Raw genomic sequence first — 15,195 nt, 5'->3', positions numbered from 1 at the left:
TGTGTACTTGTTATATACCATAATTTTGGTATCTTATTTAACCACATTTATTGATTTATTATAATTTTGTTGGCCAATCTTTAACAAGAACAACAATTTTTAAAAGGAAATGCCTTGAATTAACAAATAAAAAACAAAGTAAGAAAAAGTTTGCCTCGAGCGATCGTCACGATCGCCTCGCGACAGTGTTGCCAGGTGATGAGCGCCCATATAAGCTAGATTTAAAAAAAAAATAAGCTAGAATAAGCTAAACAATTTTTAAAAAATGCGAAAAAACAAGCTACACCCAAATATGAGAAAACACGAAACATATAATATATATTATTATATTATATGAATATGTTATTATTAAAGAAAGTCTTAAAAATATGTTCTTAAAGTAAGCACTTAAAACAAATTAGTTAATATTTCATCAATTCCTTCATGTTGTTCGTCGCCGAGTGTTCGGCAATGAACAAACAAAGCGCTGCTTCCTGATCCTGAGTCTTGCAACACTTAGCCGGAAAATTTATTTTTTGCGATTCAGCAACTGATCTCATTGATAAAATGTGCTTTTTCGATGCCACATGCTGCCTGATTTAAAAAATTTTGGCTGATATTGTCGACTTACAGTAGCAACAATATGCTTTGGTTCCTTCTCCTGGCACTTAAATTCGTTGTTTTGGAGCCAAGCATCCCGAAAAATCTGTTTATATATAACTTTCGGCATTTTGAGGACACGCTTTACCTATTTTCACAACATAACAAAATTATTGGTGGTAACACTTCAGCCAACAAATCGATCTCCGATGACACTTTCGATTAGAAATAAGTTCACGATCACATAAAATGCACATAACCATCGGAAAAAAAGAACAAACTCCAATATTTTCATGCTATAAAGCATATTTTTCGTAAAAAACATTCCGTGGATGTCAAAAATACATAAAAAGCTAAAATATGCTAGATGAATTTTAAAATAAGCTATATTTCAAGCTATAAGCTAGATGGAAATTTTTCAAGCTTTTCTAGTTTCAAATATGCTAGAACTAGCTTATAATAAGCTAACCTGGCAACACTGCCTCGCGACAGCAAAGTCAAATATCAAGCAAAAAATAAAAGTCCTCAAAGGGTTGCAGGATTTTGTCCCTCTCACACGGGATATGCACATGTGTGTATATTGCCGACGTAATTTTAGTTGCTACGTAGCGCGATGTGTAAACGACCGGACTGTTTAATATTAATATGTAGGTTCAATCCCAAGTTGGTCGTATAATATTCTAAAAAAGTTTGTTTGTATGGTTGAAAATGATTTACTACAATTAATAATTTAAATGTAACAATTTCATCATGAGCCGAGTAGTGATCGCGGCACCATGAATTATCTCACTGACCGCTCTGAATAATTTTCATCATGAGTCGAGCAGCGACGTCGGCATCATGAATTACCCCGACCATGCATGAATAAAAGCGAATGGACTGTACATAAACGGTGGCTCCTACCCACCGAACGTGTTCGCATGAAAGTCAGGAGGAATTTGGCTAAAAAGTCCGACTGAGTAAACGGTGGCTCCTACCCACCGAACGCATTTGCATGAAAGTCAGGAGGAATTTGGCTAAAAAGTCCGACTGGGTAGGAGTGTTTGTGTGAGTTGCAATAAAAATGTGTTCGTGAGCATGGCCAAGTCGACTATGCGTGTGTGAGAGATTGTATAGAATGTTGTCTTTGTTTCCGCGAGTTTGAAATAAACCGCACGGTGTACAGTGTTGTGCGGGGCGGGCAGGGTTAAGGGATCTACGCCCCGAAGAAAGAGCTGGCCGGTGCCAGCCCAAATGCCACGCAGGTCCTTCAAAGGGACAGAACAAGAGACATTCTAAAATATTCCTTTAATTGACCAAGGAATAGTTTTTCACCAGGAACTTTATAATATGTTAGTTAATGTGGCTTCTCCTTTTCTTAAAAAGACGATTTGTCCAATATTTTTCGCACAATTACAGCACTGCACTCCGCATTAGTGGCTACAAAAAAACTAAATTCCAAATGAGGAAATGCTTACTACTTAAAAACTGATAACTAATTATTAAGGAATAACTAAGAATGACGCAGATTTCATTACTAATTTTTGTTGTCTTTTTTGCATGCCTAGGTTTTGTTTTACCCTTATCAATATTTCAACCATCAGCATTGTGAAAATGCAGGGTACTTTTTTTTCGCTACTTTTTTGCTTATCATGATGGATAAAATCATGCATAATGATCAGTGTCATACGCGATCAGTAGAACTATCAATAGAAATCATTCCCTGATATGTGATCATGTTGTTTTGCTGAACGCAACCAATATTATCACCGATTGGAAACTAACTTTAAATAAATTATTATTGGAAACTGCCGTGGAACATGTTAAATCCCTTTCGATTTCGATCCCAAATGGTCCATTGGGCTGATGGTTGAATAAAGGGCTTCCATAATAATTGTCAGACAGATGTAATCTATACTGATTTCAGTAAAGCATTTGACTCTGTTAATCATTCTCTCCTCGTTAGAAAACTCGATTCAATGGGTTTTCCAAGTGATCTTCTTAATTGGATCTCTAGTTATTTGAATGGCAGGACGCAAAAGGTCCTCTTTAAGAATAATTTATCCAATATTCTAAGGGTTACATCTGGTGTCCCGCAAGGAAGCCATTTGGGACCCTTATTGTTTACATTGTTCATAAATGACCTGCCCAAAGTCTTGACTAACTCCAGAGTACTTATGTACGCGGATGACGTCAAGCTTTGCGTGCAATACAATGACGTTGCCTGCCAGTCGGATTTACAAACAGATCTTAATAATTTTCAAACTTGGTGCCGTGTAAACTTATTAAACTTAAATGGCTCGAAATGCAAGCTAATGACATTCTCTCGTGTCGCTCCTAAGCTTGCTACTTACACGCTGAACGGCTGCTCTTTGGAAAGAATTAATACAGTTGACGATTTGGGCGTCCGCTTGGACCCAAAACTTGACTTTATTGATCATATTTCGTCTATGGTGAATAGGGCCAGGGGTGTGCTTGGATTTATTAAACGGTGGTCGAAGGAATTCAATGACCCCTATGTTACTAAATCCTTATATACTTCCTTAGTTCGTCCTATCCTAGAATATGGATGCTGCGTTTGGAGCCCTCAGTACGGCGTCCATAGTAAACGCATTGAGTCGGTTCAAAAGAACTTTTTACTTTTCGCTCTACGCGGTTTAAATTGGGATGCAAACCAAAGATTACCTTCCTACTCTAGTAGACTCCTATTAATAAACTTGCCGTCCTTAGCCAATCGTAGAACGATGCTAGGGATAACCTTTATTTTTAACCTTATCCATGGTGATGTGGAAAGTGCTGACTTGTTGGGTCAGCTTAATTTCCATGTACCATGTAGAACCACTAGATCCTATATCCCATTAGTGTTGCGCCACTGTAGGACCTCCTTTGAACTGCATGAACCTTTTAGAGTGTTATGTGCAAATTATAATGATTTGTACACACTAATCTCTAACGTAGATTCCCTTCCAAAATTAAAATCTTTGATATTAACATACTTAGTAAGCATGCAAGCTAACAATCTGGCAGCACGCCGGTAGTCAATTTTCCTCGTATTCTGTCCTATATTTTCCATCGCGCCTACTAACACCTAACCCAAACAGGCACGTGCCTGGTGTCATACGGGCCACTTGTATGTACTGACCTTAGTGCATCAACGTCCAAGATGTTAAAAAAAAAAAAAAAAAAAAAAAAAAATATGTATGAAATCAATGCCGCCTCTTATTGGCACGTTTTTACCGAGACAGGTTTTAGAAACGTTATTTCATTACTCTGGGAAAATGTATATAACGAATTTTAGCTGTAAAGCTAATTTTACAATATTTTCGTAAGCATTTCGCGTCATTGCACATTGGCCGATTTGGCCGATATAGCTAAGAAATGCAGTATCATAAAAAATAACTATAATTTTATCAAGTTTATTTATGGTATCTATATACCATTTTTATGGTATCTTAACCCAATTAGAAATTCAATTTATCAGTTTTTACTTAATACTGCCTTCACACAGTCCATCCGTGTGAAACAGTTGGGATTTTTCGCAGATGTGAAACTACAATTTCCACAGAACACCTCAGTCCTCCGTCCGATAACAGCTGATCGAACAGTTGTGTCTCTTTAAAACGAAAACAACAAAGCTCGTTAAATTAGCTTGTACTACTTAAAAATGAAATATTTAGCAACTTTTTTGTACAGCAGCAAAACCTCAGATTACTGCGCCTCAGATAAACTGCGAGAAAGAGAACTGATATCGCCTTATACAAATTGGGGTCATCCTTGGAGTATCCCGTCGTAGGACGGTTATTCGGTCTTAAGTGTTCTATTCGTTCCAGTGGATTACAGGTAAATGATCTTCCCCTTAATAACACCATAACAGATATTAAGTTACGAAGCCCAATGTATTAAAGAGGCACAATATCAAAGCCCTATTAGAATAATATATAACATCAGAAGTGTTCTTATTCACGATGCCTGACACGGAATAAGTCCAGTTTTCGTTAGCTCAACTAAAAAAATGGTTGGCTGCGCTGGGCTCTAAAGAGGAGCTAATAGAACGATTACAAGCTATTTCGCCGGAGACGCGTGGGGACCTTCCAACTGGAGCATCAACTAGCTAGAAGGATAGGCAGCAAGTCAGCAAATTCGACGCAGAGAAGGCGGATGAAGTCACATCATTATTGGCGCAGCAAGAGCCGCTGGCGGAAGATGCGCAGGTTGCTTTGCACGATCTGCAATCGACTGCGTTGAAAACCCCGGACGACAGCAGCTTGATGCATTAGAGACAAGATAGATGCTAGCATGGCTTCATGGATTCATATAGCAATCAACGATGCAAACAAGAACATATCAATGGATGTTCACCAAGCCCATGACGTCATCGAGGGAAGCATCGGAAACTCCAGCAACTCCGTCGCTAACCGCGACGCTGTTAATCGATATTACCGATACCGTTTTCAGTGTTAATGAACGTTACGTCACTAAAGTAAACAAACTTTTAGAATTACCAGCAGAATCGGTTGATCTGCCAAAATAAGTAACTATGGAGTACATGCAGCACGTAGCTGGGTCACACAGCTTCAGAACATCGGAAGAGCCTATAACTTAGAGGACGGATGCATGCACATCCTTCTAATTACCAAGCTGAAAGGATATGCTTAGCGTTGGCTTCACGCAAACGCCACGCGCATATTGGAGTCCACCGATCACCTTTGTGAGCAGTTAATCGTGGCATTCGCGACAAAAATTTCCAAAGGAGAGTTAAGGAGCAAATTCCACAAGAGTCAATGGCGTGCAGAAGAGAAGTTTGATTCCTATTTTGATGACAAAATCATGCTAGTAAACGGCATAATCATCGATGTTGACGAACTCCTGGAAAACATTATCCAGGAAATCCTAGCACCACCGCTGCGGCTCGCATAAAATGCTTCTCCGAGCCGAAGCAGTTTCTAAAGTTATTTTTCAGAAGTCCGCTTGCCGGAGCGCAAAACTGAATGCATTGTTTCAAAGCACCTAACAACTCCAGCCAATAAGGATCTACGCCAATTGCAATGTCAAATGGCTATTGGGTAAATAGTGCTTCAAGCCAAAGAGGAAGTGCGGTGTGTGTTCCTTTAGACTAAATATTTGGGATTTATTATAAATGACACATGCATAAAAGCGCATGATAAGAACATAATTTGTACAATATTTCCTGGGCTTGTATTCTTTTTTTATGCGGGAAACTTTAACTTTAACAAATAAGATTGAGCTTAATCCGCGAATAGCCAGGTGGGCGTTAGAGCTCCAGAATTACGACTAAGAACTCGTCCATAGAGCAGGTAAAAGAATGCAGCATGCACGAATATATTAATAGTATATTCAAATACGTTTAAAGATAATTTATTAATCTGTCAAGTCAAGAATCCAAAAGTTCAAAATATTAAAAAACTGTTAGAGGAAAACGAGCATGCATTTTTTGAGATGAGAAACGGAATAATCTATAGAAAATGTAACGATGGTAGACTAATATTTTACCTTCCAACGCACATGGTAGGGCATATTTCGTATAAATATCACTATGAAATCGGGAACATAGGTAGAGAAAATTTTCGATATTAAAAAACTCATTGATTGCCTACCGCTAACGACAAATGTTTGAGCCATATTGATAATTGTTTAAAAGGTGTAACATTTTCCCCGAAAATAGGCGAGGAACGTTTTCTACATTGAATTCCGAAGTGGAGCAAACCGTTCGAACTAATTCATATTGATCATTATGGTCCAGTCGACTCAGATAGAGTGAAAAAACATATTTTTTGTAGTTATCGCTGGTTTCAAAAAATTCGTACGCTTTTATATGTATGTACCACAAAACCACTAATACAAATGAAGTTATTATAATATTTTAGAGCACTTTTAGATAGGGGAAGTTATTACACTTCCAGAGTTCGATTATTTTTCAGAGTTTGAAATTAAGCATACGAAGATAGCGACCGGATCACCGCAGGCTAATGGACAGGTCGAAAGAGTTATCAGGAGTTTAGGACCAATGATATCGAAACTGATAGATATATATTAGGACACTATTATAGATAAAGTAGAACATGAATTCAATAATACGCAACACTGCTATATTAAGCAAATTCCAAGTAAAATTATTTTTGGCATAGAATAGACAGAAAAAATTGTCAACGATGTATAAGAAAACTAGATGACTGGCTGCCAGTAACCTACAGCAACAGCCGAATTGCACTAACATGTCTGCAGTTTTAAGCAAACCTTCAGAAAAAATGAGATCAGCAATGCCTTAGCATTGCCTTAATTTTAGCAAATAAATGTTATAAAAATAACATATCTTTTTCTTTTATTTATTTCATTTCATTGGCAATCCCAATTATTTTATACTTCAAGTCATTTATTTAAACCAATTATATTGATATATTCAAACCTAGTTGTAATTAGCCCACTTATTTTATAATTGTTATATTTTATAGACTCCCTTAAAAACTGTAAGAGTTGTGATTGAAAACTATTTTGGTCTTATGGTTTTTTAGCTAATATTCAGTCTGCGTAGGTTGTTCCGTTAGCAATCGCCAGCATCTCGTCCTTGTGGGCCATCTTTGCGCGCTTTGTAGGGGGCAAATTGGCAGTACGCTGAGTTCGGCTGCAGTTTTTTGCATTTTCAGGGTCAAACTCCACGTCCTTCAAGAAGTATTCTGTAGTATCTGCAATAAGAACATATTATTAATGGAATTTAAACAAAAGAAATCGGTCTCTGGGAACATACTCTCGCTGTCCAAAGCATTCTCAATATCAATATCAATAATGTCAACCCTGAATGAGCCGAGAAAGCTGTGAGGCGTTTCAAAATGCTGTTACACAAATGGCCTCTTGTCCCCATTTTATTCTTCTCATTTCTGCAAAGAATAATAATTTCAAGGAATAAATTTACAATATATTCTGACACTTATAGTTGACAGTACTTCCTTGTCAGATTTTAAATTTTTGTCCTGAAATCCTTCCAGGACACATCATGCCCAGTCGCCATTATGGACTAGGCCATCTACATGTAAACATGGGTGTTCTTGCGGGCTCTCCGCAACTGCTCTATGCTTTCTTGCCCTATGTCTATGAGCACGAGCTTGATTTCGTGTATCCACCTCTGCTTTCCACCGGCGGTCCTAGAATCAACTGTAAAATTTAAAACAATTATAAATAACATACGTGTTTGGGAACGAGACACCCTGTATATTTGTTTTTGTTTACTGGCTTTGTCCGCCGCTTATCAGCGGAATCAATTCGAGCTTCCCGCCGCTGCACTTGCTATAGAGCTTATCTAGTACTTTTCCATAACTTCTAACTCCTAACTGTAACTTGTTTACATCTTCGACTAAACTTATCGTATGATACACTTTTGCTCTCAATACAATCAAACGCTTCGCGGTCGTCGTAATCAAATCGGGTATTGAAAATTAACCAATAAATATATAAAACAGTAACACTAGTGAATTCGTTTATAAACATTAAAAAATTGGTCCTTCGAGCCGGATTCACCAGTAAAGCGTTATTTTTTTGGATATTTGATTTGATTATTGTTTTTTTGTAAACGGCAATCTAGATATTTCTTATCTCGATCACGATGCGGAGTGTGATTCAAGAACGGGGCTTCTGCAAAAGCCAAATTACTCGGGCACATAACTACGCAGTCAAATTTGTCGATGACATACATTCAGTGCAAACTATAGAGGTTCGCCTGGTGCAACTGCAAGACAATTATATGCGGGTTGTGCGGCTCTCGGAGGAGCTGTATGCGTTTCAGTCGGAACCAGATTGGGAAAACCCCGACGCCGATTTTGATGCCTATGAGGAAAAACACTACGCTACACACGCCATTTTGAGCAACACTTTGGAGGAATTACGACGTGATCTCCCATCTCAAACCAGTATTTCGGCCACTGTCCAAGCAGCGGATGCGTCTCAAAGAAGCCAGGTGGATTTTCAGTTCGAGCGAATCAAACTCCCAACATTTTCCGGTAACTATGAGGACTGGAAACATTTTTCGGATATGTTTACTGGATCAATCGCTTGCAATCCGAGCCTGACGGATTGCCAACGATTTCATTATTTTATTTCCAGAGACGCGCTGACATTAGTTAAACATATTACGGTTACTAATGAAAACTATCGTGAAGCATGGGATCGCCTGGAACAGCGATATAACAAACAATCGCTAATTATCCGATCATTTCTAAACAGTTTTATGACGCTCTCCAGTGCTACAACCTCTAACATTAGTACAGTGCGTAAACTTGCCGATGGTGCAGATGAAGTTATTCGTGGCTTACGCGCTCTTAACTGCGAGGAACGGGATCCCTGGCTAATCTTCATATTATTGTCAAAGTTGGATTCGGAGTCCCGCAATGCTTGGGCTCAGTGCCCTTGACATTGCATCTCGCCGGGAGTTCCTCAAGTCGAAGAAGCTCTGTTTCAATTGCCTCAGCCCCACTCACATGGTGGGAAACTGTACCTCAAAGCATACTTGTTGGATCTGCCGCCGCAAGCATCATACTTTGGTTCATGGCTCGTCACGGCCAAGTCAAAATGGTAACTACGTTGCGCTAGCCAATGTGGACAGCCATGAGCGAACATCACAGCAGGAATCTACAATTGGCCATAATCAACTGGAAACCAATTTCACTCATTATACTCTGGAGAATATTCCTGCACACTCTTCGCACACTCTATTGCCAACCATCCACGCAGACGTTGTCGACGCTTGGGGAAACACTACAACTTGCAGGATGCTCCTGGACACTGGATCTACAATTACCGTGGCTTCGCACGCAAGATTTCTGTACTCGGTCTAGCCGCCAACAGCGCGGGCGTTACCCGAGGACGCGCACATATCAAGTTGCGCTCTCGCCATTCGGACCAAACTATCGAATTGGTCTCATTCATTCTCAGCTCGTTGACGTCATCACTTCCAGCCCAAGCTATTGACACCTCATCTTCTACGTGGAAGCACATTTGCAAGCTTCCTTTGGCAGACCCAACCTTCTGCACGCCAGGATCCATCGATGTCATCGTTGGATCAGATCAGCTGTGGTTTTTTTATACTGGAGAACGCAAATATTTTGGTAACGACTTTCCTATTGGTCTGAATACTGTTTTTGGTTGGATTATTGCAGGCTCGTACATTGCATGCGATGATCACCTGACTTCTGCCGTGACACACCACGCGGACTTAGATACGATGGTTCGCTCATTCATGGAAATGGACAGTATACAGCCAAGCCAGGCTCTCCTGAACGCCAACGATCCCACCGAGCGGCATTTTGCTGCCACACATACGCGTTCTGAGAGCGGGGCTTACATCGTTCAGTACCCCTTCAAGGAGAAGGCACCGCCTATTGGCTTCACTTCGCCGCAGGCTATTAATCGCTTCTTCTCGCTAGAACGCAAATTTCGTCGGTCTCCGGAATTGAAGCAGCAGTACGAAGCGTTCCTAGACGACTATTTAAAACATGGACATATGGAACAACTAACATCAGCTCAAGTGGACGAGTCCCCGGACGGTTGCTTCTACCTACCGCACCACGCTGTTATCAAACTTGACAGTTTGACTACCAAATGTCGTGTAGTTTTCGATGGATCGGGAAAGAACAGCCGTGGACTATCCCTTAATTTACGTTTCCGTCAGCACTAATATGTTCTATGTGCAGATATCGAAAAGATGTTCCGAGGGATTCACGTATATAAGCCGCACACCAATTTTCAGCGCATTGTTTGGCGAAAGAACGAGAATGAGCCGCTACGTCATTTTCGCCTTTTGACGGTAACTTATGAATTCCCACCGTCCCCATTTCTGGCCGTTCGAGTTCTGAAACAATTAGCTGACGATCACCGCCAAGAGTTCCCTGCAGCTGCCCATGCCCTCCAACACGATGCCTATGTGGATGATATCCTAACGGGATGCAACTCAATTGGGGAACTTATGAATCTAAAGAACGAGCTAATTGGACTTTTGGAAAAGGGGCAATTCAAACTACGGAAATGGAGTTCCAATAGTTGGCGTCTTCTAAAATCATTGCCAGAAGAAGATAGGTGTTTTCAGCCTATCCAGCTCCTTAACAAATCTGCTGCGGACTTACATGTAAAAATTCTTGCTATCCAATGGAATACCGGAAGGGACGTCATGTATCTCAATCTCAAGGAATGCGATACGACTATTTCACCTACAAAACGGGAACTCTTGTCGCAACTATCGAGAATCTATGATCCGCTTGGACGTATAGCGCCGGTCACAGTTTTACTCAAGCTTATATTTCAAGAAAGCTGGACAAGTGTACTACACTGGGATGAGCCAATTCCTGCAACCTTACGCTCGAGCTGGAAAGCCTTAGTGGAGGATCTGCCATCGCTTACGCAGTGTCAAGTACCACGATATTTAGCTTCACCATTCCGAGACGTAGAACTACACGGATTCGCAGATGCATCCACGCACGCCTACGGTGCCGTTGTCTACACTCGGGTTGCAGTTGGAGGCAGTTTTCAAATATCCCTTCTTGCCGCCAAAACACGGGTGGCCCCGATCAAGCCAGTCTCGGTACCACGTTTGGAACTGAATGCTGCACTACTTCTTTCCCGATTGCTTACTGTTGTCAAAACATCACTAACAATTCCTATTTTCAGCACTAGCTGCTGGACTGATTCAGAAATTGTGCTACATTGGCTATCAGCTCCACCACGACATTGGAACACATACGTCTGCAACCGGACAGCAGAGATCCTGAACGACTTTCCCCGTAACTGCTGGAATCATGTCCGGACTGAAGACAATCCAGCTGACTGTGCCTCTCGAGGACTTCATGCGTCAAAGCTTCTGGAGCACCGGCTGTGGTGGAAAGGTCCGTCTTGGTTGGCCGCACCGACTTCGGATTGGCCACCTTCCACAAGCAAGTTCAGCGTATCTTCAAATTTCGATGTCAACGCCGAAAAACGAGCTATAAAACCTACGACTCTGCAAACCTTTCTTGATGAAAGTTTTAACGAGTTACTTATCCACAAATTCTCTACCTGGACGCGTCTAATAAGGGTATCTAGTTATTGTTATCGCTTTATTCAAACTCTTCGATCTCATCATAGGAATTCTTCACCATTCCTTACGTCCAAAGAGCTGCTGGAAGCACGACTACGACTCTTTCGACATGTGCAACAAAAATTCTTTGGCAGAAAATATGCGCAGCTCGAGAATAGACGCCAGCTTAATGCTAAATCGCATTTACTCCGGTTCTCCCCATTTCTAGGTGAAAATGGGATAATGCGAGTCGGTGGAAGAATCGAGCAGTCTACATTAAACTACAATGCTAAACACCCAATCCTAATACCAAAGGAGACACCACTAGCTGGACTACTTGTTCGACATTTTCATATCTCCAATCTGCACACGGGAGTTGATGCAACGTTACGAATTTTCGTCAGCAGTACTGGATTCTGGGTGCTCGAAATCTCGTCAGAAGAGCTGTTTTCCTTTGTAAGCGCTGCTTCCTACAACGCAAAGGCACCAGTCAACAGATCATGGGAGAACTACCAATACCTAGAGTGCAAGCTAGTCACTGTTTTCAACATGCAGGGCTAGACTATGCTGGGCCGATCGCAATCATGGAATCCAAGGGACGAACTCCACGGATCGGAAAAGCATGGTTCGCTATTTTTGTGTGCCTCACTACAAAGGCACTCCACATCGAGCTTGTCAGTGATCTGACAACAAAGGCCTTCATCGCCGCCTTTCAACGATTCATTGTCCGCCGAGCGAGGCCCACAGACCTTTATTCGGACAACGGAACCACATTTCATGGCGGCAGGCAGACCCTAGACAACATGAGACGCCTGGCCATCGAGCAAGCAAAGGATGGAGAATTAGCTGGATTTTTCGCCAATGAAGGCATTTCTTGGCACTTTATACCTCCTTCTGCTCCCCATTTCGGAGGGATGTGGGAAGCCGGAGCCTGCTCCATCAAACTTCATATGCGACGGATTCTTGAATCGAAGGCCCTAATCTTCGAGAACCTATCAACTGTACTGACTCAAATTGAAGCCATTCTTGAATTCCCTTACTTCGTTGGATCCGCTGACGCCAGCTCATTTTTTGACTGGAGCTCCATACGCAGCGCTACCTGAACCTTGCCGTCTTGATATGCAAATTAATCGATTGGAAAGGTGGAATCAGCTACAAGCCATGGTCCAAGGCTTTTGGAAACGCTGGCATATGGAATACCTGACATCGTTTCACAAACGTACAAAATGGCATCTAGAAACTGAGAATTTAAAGATCGACACACTGGTAGTTCTCAAGGAACCTAATCTACCACCCTCTAAATGGATCCTTGGACGTATCACGGAGGTGCACCCAGGATTGGATGACAAGGTCCGGGTCGTAACGGTGAAAACTGCCCACGGATCATTCAAACGCCCAATTTTCAAGATTGCTGTCCTGCCTCTGTGCTGAACTACCGTTCAGGGGGGCCGGTATGTTTGGGAACGAGACACCCTGTATATTTGTTTTTGTTTACTGGCTTTCTCCGCCGCTTATCAGCGGAATCAATTCGAGCTTCCCGCCGCTGCACTTGCTATAGAGCTTATCTAGTACTTTTCCATAACTTCTAACTCCTAACTGTAACTTGTTTACATCTTCGACTAAACTTATCGTATGATGTGCAAGCTTTTTTTATTCACACTTTTGCTCTCAATGCAATCAAACGCATCGCGGTCGTCGTAATCAAATCGGGTATTGAAAATTAACCAATAAATATATAAAACAGTAACACTAGTGGATTCGTTTGTAAACAATACGTAAGAAACTTCTGTTTATATAACCTGTTGCTTCGGCGCCTTTTATTTCTCACCTTTTCCTTGTTTAAATTTTCGTAGTGAATGGTCAAATTTTTACTGATAAGAACTATCAGCAAAACGAGTCCATCAAAATCGGATGCACAACGGATAGAGAACAAAATTAAAAATTTTGAACAGTTAAATCTTATAGACCATCCATTCAACGGATGGAGGATGACAGATGTGGAAACACCCTATAATTAAATTTTTTTTATTTATTTTAAAATGTTTTCGTTTTTTTTTTATTGTGTTTAAAAAGTGGTTAAAAAACAGTGTCAATTGACCGAGTCTGAATCAGAATTGTGCTCTGAGTCTGAGTCCGAATTGTCCTTTTACATTGTAGTCAAAAACTAGATTTTGGCCATCAATGTCATCAGAGCTATTGCTCGAACTGTTGCATACGTTTGTTTTTTTACTGGACCCAACAGCCATAAAAATAGGTGCAAAAGACCCTTCATCGTGTTAGACCTCGAATTATTGCGAGTATGGTTCAAGCGAAAAGGCTTCTAAGGCTTCTGCGGACATCATTCCGATTGGAAGTTGTACATCTTCCATTATATCCATTCCGTGAATCATAATATTGTGCGCTGAGGATGGCACGTGAAACCACTGATATTTTTTTAACAAAAATGGTTGCTGTTTCGAAAGCATTTCATCCGTCACCATCATGATGCAAGATTTCATGTATCATAATCAGCAATAAAGAAGTGTAAAAATAGTACGCTACTTTTTTTGCGATACTAATAGATTATATCGATGAATACAATATCGATAAGGATAAAACTAAAAGTAGGCATGCAAAGAGAAATCAGCGGCATCCTTCATTTTTCTTTAATAATTAGATATTATTTATTAACAAATTTTCCTTTGTTAATAATGTTGTACAATGCTTTAATTGCGCCATTGGACAAAATAAACTTGAAAACCTTTTTTTTTTTCAAAATAAAGGAGCTGCAACATTAAGCATCAAATTGTTTTCTTAGGTGTCTGGTCAATATCTATTGTCTAGAGAGTTTAAAGAATATTTTCGATATACCGAGCTGTTTTTTTATAAGCTGAAGGTTGAAATATCGGTAATAATAATATAAACAAATAAAAATAGGTAAAAAAAACTTTTTAAGTTAAACGGTTTTGTGTTAAACATATGTACATTGCAATGTTTAAGATAAGTTGTTCAACCGACAACGATGGACGTGTGATAAGTAGGGCTAGACTGTGAAAACAAGCTAGCAAGCTCGATTATAAGCGAGTTTTAGGGTATCATAGTGGTGAGCGAGTGGTACTTTTATCACATGTTTTGTCGATTAAATACAAACTACGAGCAGCGAAACGATTCCTCGCCAGCCAGCAGTGTGAATGTCCAACGATAAACTAATTGAAACATCTCTTTTATTTACATGGAGTGTATAGCTATTGGAATTTCCATGAGCAAAAAAATAGTAAGTAATTTCCTTACCGTCTGCGGGCCTTTCTACGAGTTAAACGATTCTTTTATCGCACATTATGTCGATAATTTATAGACAATTGACGTCCCCCGCGGTTGTATTTTAGTCTAGTCTATGCATATATTTATAATTCCCACGACTGTATCTATTTTATTATTTTTTGTTTTCAGTTCATTTATCTTAAACATTGCAATGTATGTTTTACAATAAAACCGTTTAACTTAAAAAGTTTTTTACCTATTATTATTTTTTAGTTTTTAGTTTTTATTTCGCATTCTGTTGTAATTGTATACTACTTGTTGAGACGTTTCATTTGATACCCATG

General features: G+C 40.2%; 1 long non-coding RNA gene across 1 annotated transcript in view; it reads right to left on the bottom strand.

Annotated features, from left to right (window-relative positions):
• Nucleotides 1-6,856: 6,856 nt before the first annotated feature.
• LOC110185465 (uncharacterized) overlaps nucleotides 6,857-15,195 on the bottom strand; it is a 17,421-nt gene continuing 9,082 nt past the window's right edge. The window contains exons 2-4 of the long non-coding RNA XR_002319785.2: nucleotides 7,518-7,725; nucleotides 7,322-7,451; nucleotides 6,857-7,259 (exon numbers count right to left, since the gene is read on the bottom strand). This is a non-coding gene — a long non-coding RNA (uncharacterized LOC110185465). The remainder of the gene's footprint in view (nucleotides 7,260-7,321; nucleotides 7,452-7,517; nucleotides 7,726-15,195) is intronic.

This window comes from Drosophila serrata, unplaced genomic scaffold (genome assembly GCF_035046125.1).
Source record: "Drosophila serrata isolate PLE 108 unplaced genomic scaffold, ASM3504612v1 contig_160, whole genome shotgun sequence".
Lineage (NCBI taxonomy): Eukaryota > Metazoa > Arthropoda > Insecta > Diptera > Drosophilidae > Drosophila > Drosophila serrata.
This window is presented reverse-complemented; position numbering and strand designations above follow the sequence as displayed.